General features: G+C 35.7%; 2 pseudogenes; both read right to left on the bottom strand.

The window, feature by feature from the left end:
* Positions 1-6,885: 6,885 nt before the first annotated feature.
* On the bottom strand, positions 6,886-7,549 carry LOC148695135 (uncharacterized; annotated as a pseudogene).
* A 169-nt stretch (positions 7,550-7,718) lies between these two features.
* Positions 7,719-9,125, bottom strand: LOC137717368 (L10-interacting MYB domain-containing protein-like; annotated as a pseudogene).
* Positions 9,126-18,499: the final 9,374 nt, after the last annotated feature.

Here is an 18,499-nt window from a genome sequence, read left to right as displayed (position 1 = left end):
GTGCCGTAATTTACAATTCCAATGGATTAAATTTCGATGTGGGCTAATTTTGGTAGCATCTCCTTACAGTGCTTCAAGTGCACGCCGTAGATACATAATATCCACCGTGTACTCGAAGAACATCAGGAAATATTACAAAAATTTCCACTATCGAAACCTAATCCGTGAACCGCAAGCTACAACACATAACTATGCATTCCCAAACTGTCCAAAAAATGAGACAATTCAAGAATTAATTGGACCGCAGTCATGCTTTGCATCCATGCACGAAATCCAACTAATTCTCAAACGGGAAACTAAGTTTTTCTTGAAGAAAAAGTGTACGAAGTTAAGTAGTATTAACTTCGTACAACACAAAACAATTTTGTAGGTGATGTACAAAAATATGTGCATACAAATAAACTAAATCACAATAATTACTAAAACTAACTAAAATAGATAAAATTAATAAAAATTAATTTAGCGAGGAAAATAAAGTGATTTATGTACACTGTGACATCTCAAATGTAGTTAAATTTGTCTTAGACATCATTTTCATTGTAATATAAAGTGATTTATGCACCCTTTATTTCACTTTACGCATCTACACAAGAGAATTTGAAAATGACTATTGCAACTAGAACTATAAAGACCCAAATAGGTCAGGTTTCAATCACAAAAGAGTAACTATGTCTAGAAATTGGCATCCAATAATCCACCAATTGAAACATGGTATTGTCAGTAGGAACTTTTGGCATCTACAAGCAACTGGGTCTTGCAGCCAAATAGTCCAAATAGTTCATTCATTTTATAATCCTTCTACAGTTACAAACTGAAAGTGCTTATTCATCATTATAATCAACCAGATAAACATTTAGCTAATTAAAAAAAATAACGCATTGTAGTTGGTTCGATAATTTGTGTCCTAAAATTAGAAAAGTTCCCCAAGTGGTTTGACTAAGAGAGTGTGAGTCAGTTACCTGTATAATGCAATTGGCTGGCCTAAAAGAGGAAGATATTGCTTTGGCATGTTGGCCTAGTAGCACAAACATAACAAGAAAACATGATCATCTTATGGGACTAGAATGACAACCAAATCCATAGATGAAGGTGATGGGAATTTCTCTTAGACTTCATTTTCATTGTAATGTAAAGCTACAACAAATAACAAGCATTCTCTTATCAAATTCAACTGATTCTATACCGTTATACAATTAACATTCAAAAAGAATGATTGAAACTTCATATATATAAGCCATCAAAAGTATTCAATTCACGTTTCTCAAAAAAAAAAAAATCGATTCTCAACATCTAAATTAGATATGCTTACTCCAAATCAAAGACCATCAAATAGCAAGGGAAGGATTGCATGATGAAAAGAGATGAAATATTTGTATGTTGAATTTATGAGCAAGGGAGGGATTGGAGAAGGTTTTGAAGAGTGATGGGGGAGGGAGGTAGCTACTGCAACTGGGTTTGCAGTGTCTGCCTCCCAAACTGATTAAGTGGAGCAGAAAAAGTCGTTGACTTTGCGTGACGCAGGTGCACTGGCATCGTACAAAGTTGGCAAAAAAGCGGTAAAACATTCTTTGTTTGGCACCAAGATCTTGCGTGACACACAAAATGTCGTGCAAAAAGCCTTTGAACGACACCAGCCTTTGTCACGCAAAGGCCGTTTGCGCGACGTTTTATGTTTTGCGTCGCGCAAACATACTTTGTGCCACGAAATTTGCTTCATCGCGCAAGATTCCGTCGTGCAAACATGTTTTTCTGCTAGTGTAAACTTTTCTATTGATGAACTTGAATGAATACAGAATACATATTGGTTTGTTATATAGAGCTCTAGTGGCTTAGCTCATTTGACCAAAATACCAAACTTCTAACCTCTCTAACAAACTTCTAACATACTTTTAACAACTATTGTTGACATGGCACTCCAATGATGATGTGGCAAAGTTAACTATATTCAACATCCCCCCTCAATCTCAACTGGAGTTCTCTAGTTTGAGATTGTAGCAGTGTCTAACAAATGAAGGACTGTGTAATCCATTTGTCAAAATGTCTGCAGTTTGATATTTAGTTGGAATGTATGGCATCTCCAAATCTCATTGTTGAACTTGTTCTCTCACAAACTGGTGATCTGGGTCAAGATGTTTTATTCTTGAATGAAAAATTGGATTTTCACTTTGTGCAATTGCTAACATATTGTCACAGTGAATGCTTGGTGGAATAGACAAAAAGTACACCCAAATCTTTCAAAATGTTCCTCACCCAAGCTATATCTACAGCAGCGTGTGCTAAAACTTTGTATTCAGCCTCGGTGGAGCTTCAAGACACTGAGTTTTGCTTCTTAGATTGCCATGAGGTAGGATTGTTTCCCAGAAAAACCACATAGCAGTGACTGATCTTCTTGTGTTTAAATGAGCTATCCAATCAAAGTAAAAAAAAATCATTTAACTGAGGTAATGTGTTTGCTAAATATAACACTCCAGTGTTCATTGGCTCTTGTAGATACCTAAGGATTCTTTTGACAGCTCCAAAATGAAATTTAGTTTGTGAAGACATGAACTGATACACTGTATTTACTGCCTAGGCAATATCTGGCCTAATAAAAGTCAAATATTGTAAAGAACCTACTATACTTACGTACAAAGCAGTTAACAAGTTGCCTTCTAAATGTAGCATTTGATAGTGAGGTTTCAGGGAGTAGTTGCTGGCTTACATGTCTCTAGACCAGCTTTATGTATCAAATCCTTGATATATTTAGACTAATTTACAAAAATATCACCATTTTCCTTGTATAATTGATCTGTAAACCCAAAAAATATGTGAGCTATCCTATGTCTTTTAAGTCAAATAGCTCATACAATTATTTTATAACTCTTTGTATCTTCACAGCTTCTAGACCAATTAAAATAATGTCATCAACATATAATAACAAGATGATCATATATGGTCTACCTTTCCAGACAAACAAGCTAGTATGTGAAGTTGAAGCACAGAACCCTAATGCTCAACTTTTAAATTTCAAATTCTAAGCTCTTGGAGTTTGTTTCAATCAACACAATGATTTTACTAGCTTGCAGACATGTGTAGGATAAGATGTATCGGCAAAGTCCTGAGGTTGCTTCATGTATACCTCTTCTTGCAAATCTCCATGAAGAAAAGTATTTTTAATAACCAACTATCTAGGATTCCAGTGATTTATGGCAGCTAAAGAGAGAAAAATGAAATAAAAAAAGAAAAACGAATGAAAAGGGCTTGAAAACTTTGAGTTTTAACCAAAAGGATAAAAATGTGTTGTAAGTGAATAGTACCATGAGTGATTTTTTAGAGTAAAAATGTTCTTCGCGTTAAAAGTGAATAGTACCAAGAATGCTTCGTTAAGACTCCTAATAAAAAAAGAAGAATGCAAGCAACCTTCTCCACTTGCCTTGTCCTCTTGTATTTCCCATTCAATGGATGCCAAGTGAATTTATCAAACACATTTGAGATTTAATTTAGGTGTAAGATAAGTCTGCATGGCATCAATTGAGTGAGAGAATAAAGGAAGACAAATGGAAAAGGTAGCTAACATTCCTCATAAAAAAAAAAGATGAAAATAAGGCTCACACTATAGCAATAGTATTATATAAATATCCCTGTATATAAAAAGAAAATTCACTCAAACCATTGTACAAAAGAGATTGAATATATTTAAATATTCAAAATTGAGATTTAGAATTTGCACCAAAAAATACATGAAATTTAAAAATAAAAAAAAAATTTGGGGTTAGGATCGAGGGACACTTATTTTTTGACAAACATTTATAGGACTCATTTTGTAACTTTTTTCAAAGATCTGAACCCTTGATTTTTAAGTATTCCTTAAAAAATCATGTTTATAAAAAATCACCCAATTCTAAATCATATGACTACTTGATTAAATGATAATTATGATAGTCATTTTAGTGTTTCTTTGCAAAACCGTATTCGTCCATTTTCTTCACTATAAATGGATTTGTTTAACTTTTTTTGCGACGATCTATGGAATGATGAATTGAAATATGTGTGTAAATAAAATGAGTGTCCTCACATCCTAACACTTTTATTTGTTTTGCTTATTTGCATCAAAGAGGAAAATAGGTATAAGAAACAGTTTGAATGTCACATCCCAGCCCGAGCCCTCACCACATCCGGGCTCGACTCCACCGTAGCACGACATTGTCCGCTTTGGGCCCCGACCATGCCCTCACAATTTTGTTTCTGGGAACTCACACGAGAACTTCCTAGTGGGTCACCCATCATGGGATTGCTCTCACGCGCTACTCGCTTAACTTCGGAGTTCCCATGGAACCTGAAACCAGTGAGCTCTCAAAAGGCCTCGTGTTAGGTAGAGATGAGAATATACATATAAGGCTTACATGATCCACTCCTTTGGGCGATGTGGGATGTCACAATCCACCCCCTCAGGGGCCCGACGTCCTTGTCGGCACACACGCGGCCAGGGTTAGGCTCTGATACCAAATTGTCACATCCCGGTCGGGCCCCCACCACATCCTGGGTCCGACTCCACCGTAGCACGATATTGTCCGCTTTGGGCCCCTACCACACCTTCACGATTTTGTTTTTGGGAACTCACACGAGAACTTCCCAGTGGGTCATCCATCATGGGCGCGCTCTCGCTTAATTTCGGAGTTCCTATAGAACCCGAAGCCAATGAGCTCTCAAAAGGCCTCGTTCTAGGTAGAGATGGGAATATACATATAAGGCTTACAGGTGCCACTCCCCTGGGTGATGTGGGACAACCCGGACTCGACTCCACCGTATTGTCCGCTTTGGGCCCCGACTACGCCCTCACGGTTTTGTTTCTAGGAACTCACACGAGAACTTCCCAGTGGGTCACCCATCATGGGATTGCTCTCGCGCTACTCGCTTAACTTCAGAGTTCCAATGGAATCCGAAGCTAGTGAGCTCCTACGTAGAGATGAGAATATACATATAAGGTTTACAAGATCCACTCCCCTAACCGATGTGGGATGTCACATTGTAGGCCTAAATGTGACCAAAAAAGTAATTAGAAATATTTACTAAGCACCCGAAGTGTCGTAATCCAAAATCACAAAATACTAACGTATCGTTGCAAACTATTCTTGAAAAACTCTTTCGGTTTTGAAAGAAGGTTTATTAAAACATTATCCATTTTTTTTTTCAAATGAAGTAAACAATGAAATAGTATGCAACCATTTTTATGGTGTGTTAATAGCAATTGTTGTTTTTTAACAAACGATATTATCTATATTAATGCGGAGGGGGGAGAGTTTAACTTCACAATGGACTAACCATAATGTAGTTTAAATTTGTCTTTAACGAGAATCGAACATACAACCTGTTATTGACAGGTAAAAAAGAATACAACTAGACTATAATACTAAGTAATAATAATAATTGTTTTTTGGTTTCTTATAAATAGCATTTAGAATTTGCTTTGAAGAATTCGTTATTATTTTTTTATTAATTCAATTTTCATGCATGATGATGGAGTTATGATGGAGCAAATGTACTGGGGGACATTATCTTTTTGCCTTAATTAGTTTTAGGGGAAGATGAAGAATGGTACGACGCGTCGTAGATGCCCACGGTCAAGTTTGCGTCATGGGGGTTGGTAGTCCGGACCCAGACGGCAACGCTGATGTCACGTGACCTACACTTACCGTCAACCTAGCCCTCACGTGGCACTTGGACTATAAATATGCAAACGTTGGCCATCGAGTATTTATTAAATATAATAAAAAATTAACTCTTCATTTCAAAAATGTCGTTTTTATAAAAACTTTCAATGTATCTAAAATTTCAATTAAATAGACACAAATATCCATAAATTTAAGAATTAAATAAGTTAAAGGTTTTTTAGCTACCATCGCCTCAAGCTTCGATCCAACTCACCTTCGCTTCTACACTCCACCACCACAATCCTATCCCCTTTGACCCCTCATCACCGACATTGAGCATTGCCACGGTTACCGTAAGTGGGAGTAGCAGAATTTTAATCATGCATTCAAGGCTTTTTTTTTTTTTTTTACTAATATCATTTTTAGTTTTAAATATAAAAATAGTTTTTAAAGTTAATCCACAAGTCATTATATGATTGTATTTGTGAGACCTACGTGGTGCCATATCATCACACTAACAAAGCAATTGACAGATTTTTCACGAAAAAAACAAAAATGATCATGATGGACAAATTCAAATAAAGACAAAGGATTCACGATAGAAAAATTCAAGAACATTACTATTGATTATCATTAATTGTTAAAGACCAAATTAAAGTGTTATGTCAATGTCACGATAAGCGTTAATTTAAAAGATTTTAGGTGGAATTTTGGATATATTTAAAAGATTTTATAAAAAAATGACATTTTTGAAATTAAGCGTTAATTTTTGGCTTATTTGATAAATACTCTTGGCCATCATTGACGGAAAAGACTAAAACCACCCTGACACCTTTGGGACGCACTGAGATGATAGCGATGCTACAAAAGTAACATTAATGATTGAAGTGACCTTCAGTGTTGTATATGTATCAAGCAGATAAAGCAGCAGAGTGTTTGGTAAACTTTTTTTGTAAAAGTGGTTTTGAAAAAGAAAAAAAAAAAAAAATAGTATGATAGTGTTTGGTAAACTTTTATGTAAAACAATTGTGACTGTGTGAAATGACCAAAAATGGTATAATACTAGATGTGCCATTAATTTAATTTTCTTAACAAATAAAGGTGAATTACTAAGTATACTTTATTTTTAAAAGAAAAATATTTATAAACTTTATCTTAAATATTAATTAGTATGACAAACTACTTCAATTTAAATATTTTTGACTGAATAGCTAGGATTCATTAGTATAAAATTGTTAATGTATTTGAAAGTAGTCTAATTAGATGCATTCATCAAACTTGCTGCTATTTTATTTCTTAACGCTTCTATCTCATGTGATCCTTTAACTTGATAATTTTGGTATTCATCATCATCATCATCACTACTATCGCTCTCTTCACAAAAGTCTCTGGGGTCATCAAAATGACGATCACGTTCAGAATACCTTCGTATATAGTTATGAAGAGCCATTGTAGTTTTGACAATCTTCACTTGCTTATTGAACGGGCAATTAGGCATATCCCTTAAAATTGCCCATCTTTTCTTCCATACCCCAAACGTTCGTTCAATGATGCTCCTAAGAGAAGAATGCATGTGGTTGAATACCTCTTTATGACCCGTTGGTTCTGCACCCCTACGAAAATCGGGGAGATGATATCTTTCACCTTTATATTGTCCCAAATAACCTCTCATTTATGGGTACCCCGCATTTACCAAGTAATATTTTCCTGACAATTGAAAATTTTGTTTTGCATTGTAATAATTATACAAAGCAAGTATGTAACATGTTATAATAAGTATGAAGATTACCATTTGGAGGCTTAGAAAAGTTTAAATTTGGATTCTGTAGCACGGATAGAAAAACCCTTGTATCATGTGCAGTGCATTCCCATCCAACACAAGCAAATGTGAATTGCATGTCAAAATTACATGCAGCCATAACATTTTGAGTTAGCATTCCTTTCCTACCAATGTATGGAACTTGATCCAACGTTTAACAAGAAATCATAATCCAACATTCAGTAAACACAAAATACAAGCAACATTTAACACATAATCTTAATGTAAAGTACAAACCACACATCGTCCTAATTCATAGTTTTAGCTCCTTATTGTTGTTTGTTGAACATAAATTTCAACCAAGTCAGCTAGACTTCAGGACCTTTTATCGTAGCAAACATCTCTCGCTTCTCTGCACTACAAAATAAACATGTAGCAAACAAGCATAACTCGCTAGGTGGCTCACAATTAGGCAATTGTGCAACAACCACTATCACTTCCGGAATACTACTACCTATATGCAGCTGCGTAATCAATGAGTTTGCAGAACTCCTACTTTCATAAGCTTCAACAAGACAGTCAATTTGACCACAAAGTTTTGCAGCACCTCCAATTTTGTTCCCTTTCTTATCAACCTTCTTCTTTTGCAATTCTCCTTGATTAGTTGCTCTTTTTTATTTCCCTTCCCAATAGCTTGCCTTAGATCCTGAATAGTCTCAGTTTCTTCCTCATCATCCGAATCAATTTGTCTTATAGATTCCTCTCTTGTCTCTGGTGCTAGTACTCCAGATGAAGTTGCCCAGGCATGTTCACTAGTAGCAACTGTGTTCGAGAACATCGTATCTAACTTGTCCTCCATCTCAGGACTAATGCCCTTTTTTCGCAATCTTTCATATTCTTTGTTTAACTACAAGTAAGAAAGAATATGGTTAATACATATTGCGTGATATCATAAACATATTAAAAGATAAATACACAAGCCTGAATTTTATTATTCCACCACTCCTCAGAGGCACCAACGGTACCCTTGCTCGAATTCCACCCTAGGCCAATTTCTTTACCAACTAGCTCTTTCCGCAATTTCCACTCATTTTTAAGTGCATCCCACTTATTTTTCAGTTGCACTCTTTCATAATCAGGCCCTGTCCTCTGCCTTGAAGTTAGCTCTAATATTTGCATATCCTTCTTTGTTAAAGTGAGTGTCCGGACGATGTCCGGCCTCAACCTTCTTGATGCATGCATCACAAAATATAGATATATTGTGGGCATTCCATGTAGCTGAAGGATTTAACGAAGATGCCCTTCTTTGCCTCGATACCAACTAATGATCTGTATGTATAAAACAAAAATAAATGATATTGTAATATAACCAAGAGATAACTAATCAAACTTTCCAATTTCTTTATTATTACCACTGTAAAAATTTGATGGAAATGAAATTTGAAATCAAACTATTTTGCTAAGGAAAGACGTACATCACTTGGAGAAATATCAGCAAACTCCACAGTCGCTTAAATTGCAATCTTACGACTACAAAATACTTAATTTGTTGGTGTGGTCATGGCAGGGAAAAAAATAAGATCACAGCCTAAAGTTAGCCCGACAACACCAGAAGTTGTCATTTCCTTTTGAGAAAGTTAATTTTTATTATATTAGGCAACAATACGCCTAGCATCACAAACAACGTGGCATTGCTTGACTCTTAGATCCAACACTTGAGGACCTCTCAAAGGCATCTCCTTGACTCTTGGATCCAACACTTGAGGACCCTCTCGAACAAGAGACTTGTATTGGGGAATAATTTGCTAGCCAACAGTGGCATTGCTTTGGCCATCTCAATTTTGCAATAAGTATTTAAGTGAATCAGAGATAACCTTCAAATAGTTATGGGCTTACCCTTGTGGTTCCTAATACATGTATTTGTAGAATTGAAGGATGGGTAGGCTTATGGACTGTTTGCTTTTTTTTTTTTTCGTTTTCACATACCTTATGAGCATTTGGTATTTATGATTAATGTTTAAATTGCAGATGTAAACGTGAAGGTTAATGTGATTCGTGGGCTACATTCTCAGATTGCTAATAAGGAGACTTTGACTGGGCTCATATTAATTACCTAAAACCAAGTACAAACCAAGCTCTAAAAGCTCTGGAGCTTTATCCGTTCAAAACTGAAATATTCCAAGTAACATTTGATGCAATACATATGGAGCAATTCAGAAGCTGAGTTCACAACATTTACTAATATTAATTGTTAAATAAATATTTCATCAATACATACATATTACTAAACAACATTACCTTGTTGGTTAATTATTTCATTTTTAGTTTAGTTTTCACTTGACGATGAGAAAAGTATGTTGGAGAAAAGATGATTGAAAATGGGTCACGTGATGAAAGAAAATAAACAAAAAAAAACAATGAAGGAAAACAAATTTTGAAGTGAAGACAACTTAATAATTGTATATATTTTTTCTTTTTTGAACATACGATATTATCTACACTATTGGAGAGGGGGGGTGGACTTAGCTTACAATGGGCTAGCAATATTGTGGTTCAAATTTGTCTTTGGTAGGAATCGAACCTAAGACATCTCACTTACAAGTGAAGAGAAATACCATTAGACCGTAATACTAAAATACCAATAATTGTATTTTGTTTTAGGTATTTTGTGTATATTTCCAGACAGTTATTTTACATCTGTCTTACTAACTTTCCTCTACTCTTCTATATGTGTCATTCCTCTCATGTCTTTTGACTCTTTCCCCTTAATTTTCTTTATTTCTAACAGAAAAATAAAAATGAAATGGTTAATTCTACACCGTTGCTGTTTGTATAATAACATGTTAATTAATTCAACTAGGAGAGTTTTGAGTAATTCTTATACTGAGAGAATAAGTAAAGCCATGCATTCAAATACGCATTATTTTATATTACTAGATTCTTCCTTGTCTAATTGATTTTAAACACCACTAACTTCTACATGCATGGTATGAGCATTGCATATGGTAACATAATATAATTTGTTTTGTCTCGTGTTTTATCGACCGACAACATGCCCCGCATTGGTTTTCGATTGGGTGCTTTTTAAGTTCAACAAATTCAATAGAGTAAAATAAGAATTCTTACGAACAACATGTACAATTTTCATAGACCAATTTCGAATTTGTAGCATTAGCCTCGCAAAGAATCGATATATTGTCGAGTTAGAGTGAGCGGACAAAATCCAAAGTCTACAAATTTGATAGTGATATTACTATCCAGTGTTCTTGGATTTTATGTTCTTACTGTCAATCATATAGACATACGAAGACGTGTTCTTGGATTTTATGTTCTTACTGTCAATCATATAGACATACGAAGACGTGTTCTTGGATTTCATGTTCATACTGTCAATCATATATACATAAGAAGCCAACAAAAAGCAAGTTAATGGACTGCATTGGCATCTAGATATCAGAAAGGCTGTGATCCCTGCAGCGTATAACGTTTGGTTCGTCAGGACGATCATGAGCGCGTGAAGAATATTACTACTTGCGTGCGTTCCTCAAATCTTTATGGCCCCATTTCCACTGTTTGCCAAGCAATAAAATCATGAGACTGACTGCAATGAATGGAAAGAATATTCTCTCTCTCTCTCTCTCTCTCTCTCTCTCTCTAGCTTTAGGGTTTGGGAGTTGAAGGGCAACAATACCAGTTCAAGCCTTGAAAGTTGGATACATATATAAGTATGGTATGTGGTAGTCCACAAAACTGTATAGTGGGTCCATAATTCAAATATTGGATACAGCATGCCGGAATAGATCTCATTGCGCTTTCAATAATATCTATATTCATCATGGCTAATTCTTCATGCAATCATCCATTTTGCTCAACTGGGAACCTGGGATCTTGCTTTATAAGAGAGATCTACTGCATGTCTGCAACATGCATATGCATTGGAGGAGATTTGGTTGCTTTATTAAGTAAATTCTTGCCGATTCCCTTTTTGTGGAGAAACCTTTATGTGTATCTGAAACATATATAATTATGTCACATGTTATAACAAATGTGAACGATAATGTTAATATGTTCCATTTTTAAGATATATATTTTTTTCTGAATGAAAAATAATAATTCTACATGATGGTAACATCAGTAGCCGTGTTTATGATAAACTTTATTTTTATTTTTATTTTTATTTTTATGAAAACATAAAAAGATTAAAAAAAATACTTTGAAAAAGTAAATTCTCTCAAACATATCATCATGCACTCTGTGACTTAGATATGTTGAGGTTGGGTTAGGTAGGAATTCGAAGGGATGTGGGCTGAGGGGTGAGAATGGGGTGGTGGCTTGACTTAGATATGCTGCCGTTGGATGAGGCTTTGAGGTAGGAATTCGAAGGGATGTGGGCTGAGGGGTGAGAATGGAGTGGTGGCTTAGAATTAGTACATTTTCTCTAAATTAGGGTGGGCTACAACATATAGGGAGTGCTAATCAATAACATTTACGTTGAAAAAGCATCGCTCGTAGTTCCCTCCCCTGCTACAAATTTCAATGAAAGCACCGGCTTTTTATTTTTATTTTTATCATTTAGATGAAATGAGACGTTTGATAGGTTCCGACTACTGTCATCTTTTTGTTTTCGTTTTATTATATTTTAGTCTTTCTCATTTTAAAGTAGATGTTAAACTATGATTGGGTATACAGACATCCTGAATCATATATACCTAGATAGAGGAAGTCATCGTCCAAAGTGGCCCATTCAATTACAAAGACCTCGGTATATCAGCTTATTGGACGGTTAGATCTGAGATAAAGCCCCGAAAGAAACAAAGCGAAACCTTATTACGACTATACCTGGTTTTGTGTAAATTTTATACAACAAAATGATAGGGATATGCATGCAGCTAGGGCTAGCTAGCTTATGCATGTTTATATTTCAACACAATCTTGATTTGATATCGAAGTTTTCTGCGTGGACTAGTCGCAGCCTCTCCCTATCTTGCAAATTTGCAATGGAAGCCTATCGATCGTTGCCTACCCACTGTAGACAAGTTTAGGCCAGCCCAAGTTAACCCAACTGATCCCAAGACAATTTAAGGCCCAAAAGTTAGGGTTTTTTAATTAATAAAAAACATTACTTTACTTCTAACATGTAAAAGTCATTTCTTATAACAATGATGTGACGTCAACTGATCATACAAGTGTCATAAGAAAAAAGAACCGTTATACTCATTATAATCATTACAGGACCATTTGTAACAACCCATCCCGATTATTTAAACGGATTTTGGAACGGGATGGCACTTTGGTAATTTCATGATTTTGGGTGAGATATTTTTGGAATTTTTGGCTTTTGGCCTTAATAGGTGAGCCACGTGGGACCCACCCTTGCACCCTGATCCCCTGTCCTTCTATTTTCTTCTTCCTCTCCCTGTGAGTACTTTCTCCTTATCTCTCTCTCTTCTTTCCCGAGCCTCTCTCACAGCTCACTCTCGCTCTCCCTCACTCATCTCTTTTTCTCTCTCTCTCTCTCTCTCTCTCTCTCTCTCTCGCTCTCTCTCTCCCTCTTCAAGCTACCCATACCGTCTTCGAACCCAACACCCCAACGACGACACATGGCCACCACCACCATCGTGGACTCTCTCTCACTCTCCCTAGTCTCTGTGAAACTCGACGAGGTTGAGAACCCAGACTCCTGCGAGCTTAGTGAATTTCGAGCAAAGATCCGGCCACCTCCGGCCATTTCTCAGCGAAACAAAGGTAACCGACTTCTCCCTCTCACCTCTACCTTCAATTTTGTAGGTAGATTGTAGGTTAAGGTGACTAAACGACGATGATTGGAGCTCGGAAAGCTCCGGCCTTCTTCCCTGATAAGAAACGGGTCGAGTAACCCAAGTCCGTTGAACCCAAGCCTTTTGGGCCTCGTAGAACTCAAGGCCTCAAGCCCGTTAAGCCCAACCCACTATTTTATTTACTTATTTTTATTTATTTGTTTTATGTTAAAAACCCAAAAGAACCAAGGCCTTTGGGCCTAGAAACCTAGGACCCTTGGCTCGCTAAACCCTTAACCCAAGACCAAAGGGCTTCAACCCATAAGCCTTATACCCTAAACCTAGTAACCTTAAACCCTTTTCCTTTAGGCCGAGCTCAAAGCCCAAAACCCTAAACCCAGTAACCCTTTAAGGCCCAAGCCCACTCCTTCAGGCCCAATTCGGATCCAACCCACTGAACCGATTGATCTAACCTGGTTAACCCAACCCGTTGACTTTGACTTTGACCTTGACCGGTCAACAGTCAATGTTGACTTTTGTTGACTTTTTCAGGTTTCATCCGGGACCCCTCCTAGGCTAATTTCAACGTCCTAGATCTATTTTTGACGTTTGTTTTCCCAAATTCAATCGTCTGAATATAGTTTTATTAATTGTACCATTTATGTGCTTAGATGTAATTATTAGCGGCATTTCTATCATTCCTATTTCTTACAGCTATTCGACAACGGAGTATCTGTGAGTGGACCCCTTCTAAAATGCATGATTTAATAGTATAAATGCATACATGAAAAACATGATTTAATGATTACGTTTTATTAAACGTTTTATGAGATATTATGCTTACTGAGAATATTTTGGAAATACCATATTTTATCGAACATATGTTCTTTGTAGTATATGTGATGGATGACTATATACTATTTAGAACATGTTTTTACACACTTCTTTATAGTATAGATGATGGATGACTTTATACTATGAAAATGTTTTGAGATATATGTACCTATGTTTGGAAAGACTATGTTCAATGGTTTTGTGCCTATCTAGTGGTCATTGTTCCACCTACGGGCGAGGGATATGGTTATTGGCATTGGGCCGGCAGAAATAATCTTAAACGAGATATGTTTCATGAAAGGTTTTATGGCATGCTAGGGTTTTCAGAAAACCTACTACATATTATGCTATTGAGTTTTCATTAAATTTTGGGGGTTAGTATGTTGATAACTATTTCAGTATTATATATATATCAACTTGGTCCACTCATGTTTGTTTTGTGCCCCCTAAGGATTTAGATTTGAGGTGTACAATCCCAGCATCAAGGCACTTCTGCATCGACATCTTCGAGTCCTTTCGGTGTAGGACCCATCTCTTGGTTCATTCAATTTATATTATTTCTTTTTAGTGTTCTAAATGAGTGTATGCTCTGAACACGTTCCTTAAATGCATATTTATTATATTTAAATTTATATTATTTTATTCATATTTCTTGTTCTCATGCATTCTAATATGGCTTCGTCACCTTCGGGTGTCGGCCAACACATGCCTACCCTGGTGTTTGAGAGAATATCAGGGTCGGGCATGTCAATTTGGTATCAAAGCATACTTAGGATCTTCTGTTATTGTAGTAGTGTGTTGGTCATGACATCATTTGGATGTCACGACTTCCGGATTTGTTGTTTTTCGGCACGGTTGTGCAACCTTCATACTGCATGAATAGTCAGATCGTATTCAAGAAAAAAAGAAAACTGGTGTCGAGATTGTACCTCATCGGTGACGAATTGGTTTGTTGGATGACTTTTAACATCGAATCGATACTCTGCAACCTGCATTCCCTAGGAAATACGGGCGGAGTTGGATCTACATAGGAGTTTTGGGAAATGGAAAAATCTTAATAGTATGAGTTGGTTAAGACTAACTGGAGATCTGAAACAGTGTTGTTACTTTGCGACATGCGTTCCTTAGGAATGGCAGGCAGAGTTATGTCTTTACATAAATGCTCATCGATTGGGTTGGTCAAGTTGCTAATGATGCAACTTGGGAAGATTTCGTTGAGTTCAAGATCAAGTTTCTAGAGTTTTAGTTGTGAACCTTGAGGACAAGGTTGTCATAAGGAGGGAGTAATGATAGGATACTTTATTTAGTGAATTGCTCGATCACTAAGAAAAATAGTTTTTTTATCGTAATTTTTTATTTTATCATTTATGGAGTCTGCTAGTGAGTGGAATGCCTTGTTGGCACTTTCGTCTCCAGTCCCTTTAGAACAACTTCAGCGTATCAAAGGCCCCCTAGGGCAACTTATTAATGAATCCCCTAGTGAATAGTAACTGCCTTTAATGAATAATAACTGTCTTTTGCATCTCTATCCCTAAATTGAATAGCTATGGCAATAGACACTAAAATATTAGTATTTTTTATTTTATAAAATAATAAAAAAATATTTTTATTTGTAATTTCGGATAAGATTTTTATTCAGTCTCGTTGTACCACGTGTCATTAAATAAGAAATTACAACCCAAAGTATTTGAGAAAATATAAAATTGTGGTGTAAGTTTGAAGATAATGATAACATATTTATAGAAAAATTAAAAGGAAAACTAATGAAAAAGACTTGAAAACTTTGAGTTTTAATGATAAGAACAAAATAAAGGGTAAAGTGAATAGTACTAAGTTTGACTTTTTGGTGTAAAAATGTGGTTTTTCATTAAAGTGAACAATACCGTGGGCTTTTTGTTAAAACTCTCAAAATTAAATCAAATTTATTTTTTATTTTTAATAATATTTTACATTTTAAAAAAAAATATTAATTTTTTACCCTTTTATTAATTTTTTTTTACATTTTTTAATTAAATTTTTACATTTTTTATTAATATTTAATATTTAATATTAATTTTATAACATGGCTGATGTCATCATGACGTCAATCTTGTATCAGTTGGCTGTCAGGCTCTCGGGCTGTGGATTCCTACCTGGCCTGTCCACCGGGCCTTCCCCGAGCCCAATTGCCTGCATGGGCTGGAGCAAGGGAGATAAGTTTTTGGGTTTTTTGGGTTGCATGTCCACTAGGCTATAGCCTCCGATGGAGTTGCTCTTAAATGGAGCAATAACACTCTCCCTTTACTAACAGTTATATGAAAAATATATTAAAAAATACAAAACACGTTTTCTGTGCTCTTCATCTCCATCTTCATATTCCTCCATTATTGCAACAGATTGAGGTCGAAACCCAGCTTCGATTAATTGGTACCTATCACATTTTCAATCAGCTGAGGCATGCAGGGCTTCAAATCTCAATCACTCTCTGTAAGCATGGATTTCGTCCTCAATTTCCAGCCTTCATGTCTTTGTGTGCGCTTTTGCTCACTCTTTCTTTTTCTTTCTCTCTCTTTCCCCTTCTATGTCCTCTTTAGCAAGCATTCTTTCGCTCTTTTTTTTTTTCTCTCTCCCTCAGTCTCTCTCATTCTCTCTCATTCTCGCTTTTTCTGTCCTTGCAACACCACCGCAGTCCTCATCTACTCCCTTAATCCCATCAAACCCAGACAAATCCCCCAACAAAATCATGAATAACCTAAAGACCCATGCCAATCTGTCTATTAGATTTGGAATGTAAAAAGGGCACAAACGCCATTTGACCCTTCAGGGGTTGAACCTTTTCAATAGGTTATGTCAGCCCAAAGAAAAAGGCCCAACCCGGCTGAAGCACAGCCCACACAAACATAATGGCACAATTGTAATTAACTTAAAATTGAAGTCCACTTTTGTAGGCAAGATGAATATAATGCAATTTTGTCCCTACTTTAGACTTAAGTAATTCATAGATCATACAACAACAACAACAACAACCAAGTCTTATCCCACTAAATGGGGTCAGCTGTATGAATCTTATAATGCTATTTCGCTTCGTTTTGCACCAAGTCTTTCATTAGCTCAAAATACTTGATATCTTTTCTTATCGTCCCTTTCAAAGTTTTCCTAGGTCTTCCTCTACCCCATTTGTGTTGAGCCTAACCTCATAGTCACATCTTTTAACCGGAGCATCTGTAGGTCTGCGGTCCACTTGTCCAAACCATCTTAACCGATTTTCTCTCATCTTATCTTCAATTGTGGCCACTCCACTTTACCTCAGATATCCTCATTCCTAACCCTATCCATTATTCATACTTCATCTTTCCAAAACAATTAGACATATTAAAACCATTAAAACATTCATTTATAGTGAAGAAAATTGACGAATACGATTATACAATGAAACACTAAATTTAATCCCATATCCATATGGTTTTGAATTTGCGGGAGAAGGTCGCAGGTGTTGTTGTAGGTGCATCATGGCTGTGATTGAAAGCCAACGACACCTAGAGCTAAAAAATGATCGAGGTGGTCGTCGGCGAGCATGTATTCACGAGATGGGGCTCCAAAATCAAAGAGATTCAACAAAAATCTTTCAAATCTCGATATAGGTCGTTGGAGATGACGAGATTTCACTATGAGGGACGATTTCTAGCCATCGGGGGTGATGGGTTCACAAGAAAACTGTAAAAAGGATGACTGCAAGATCATCTTTAGGCAAGCCTGAGTGACGACCCAATTATGTAGAGAGGACGATGCAAAAACAACATCGTTTATAGGGAGTGGGCTAGCTTAGTGTGGCTCGTACGCATTAGGGTTTGAAAAAAAAGATTTCTTTTTTCTTTTTCTTTTTTTTCTTTTCTTATTCACACATATTCAATTCACCACAATTATAACAAGGGGCACTTTGATCCATGTCCAAAAAATTTAGCTGTTTTTGAATTGGGTCCAATTTTATTTGATTTTCTATTACACTTGTTTTGCCCTTGAAATGATTTTGTTTTTTAAATTCTTAAAAGATTTTAAAATTTGAATCTTCAAATACCTTTATCTACCCGTTTTCTAATTAAAAACACATTATTACAAATCTTATAAGTTTATCAAAAATTAAAAGAAACATTGCCAGAGGTAGATAAAAAATAAAATAAAAAATTTGTGATGTATGTAGAATCTATGTAGATTTAGACTATGAACAAAAACCTATAGTATAGATCGATAATACAAAATAATCTATGATACGGATAGACTATGAACAAAAACATATTGTATAGCTAGGTAGATAATACAACTAATTTGTGATATATAGATAGATAAGCACAATTAATCTTAGATAGATTATAACCAAAATATTTAATATATATGTAGGTAGATAAATACAATTATTCATGATACAGGCACAGTAAAATATAAAAAGATAATAAAAAAAAGGGACAAGTGATATATTAGATAAAAACCAAAAAAAATCGTGAAGAAAAATGATATTGAGGAAACACTAGAGAAAATGCTAATTC

Source organism: Pyrus communis, chromosome 8 (assembly GCF_041283825.1).
Source record: "Pyrus communis isolate YQ-2024b chromosome 8, ASM4128382v1, whole genome shotgun sequence".
Lineage (NCBI taxonomy): Eukaryota > Viridiplantae > Streptophyta > Magnoliopsida > Rosales > Rosaceae > Pyrus > Pyrus communis.
The sequence above is the reverse complement of the archived record's forward strand: the minus strand, read 5'-3'. Positions and strand labels throughout refer to the sequence as shown.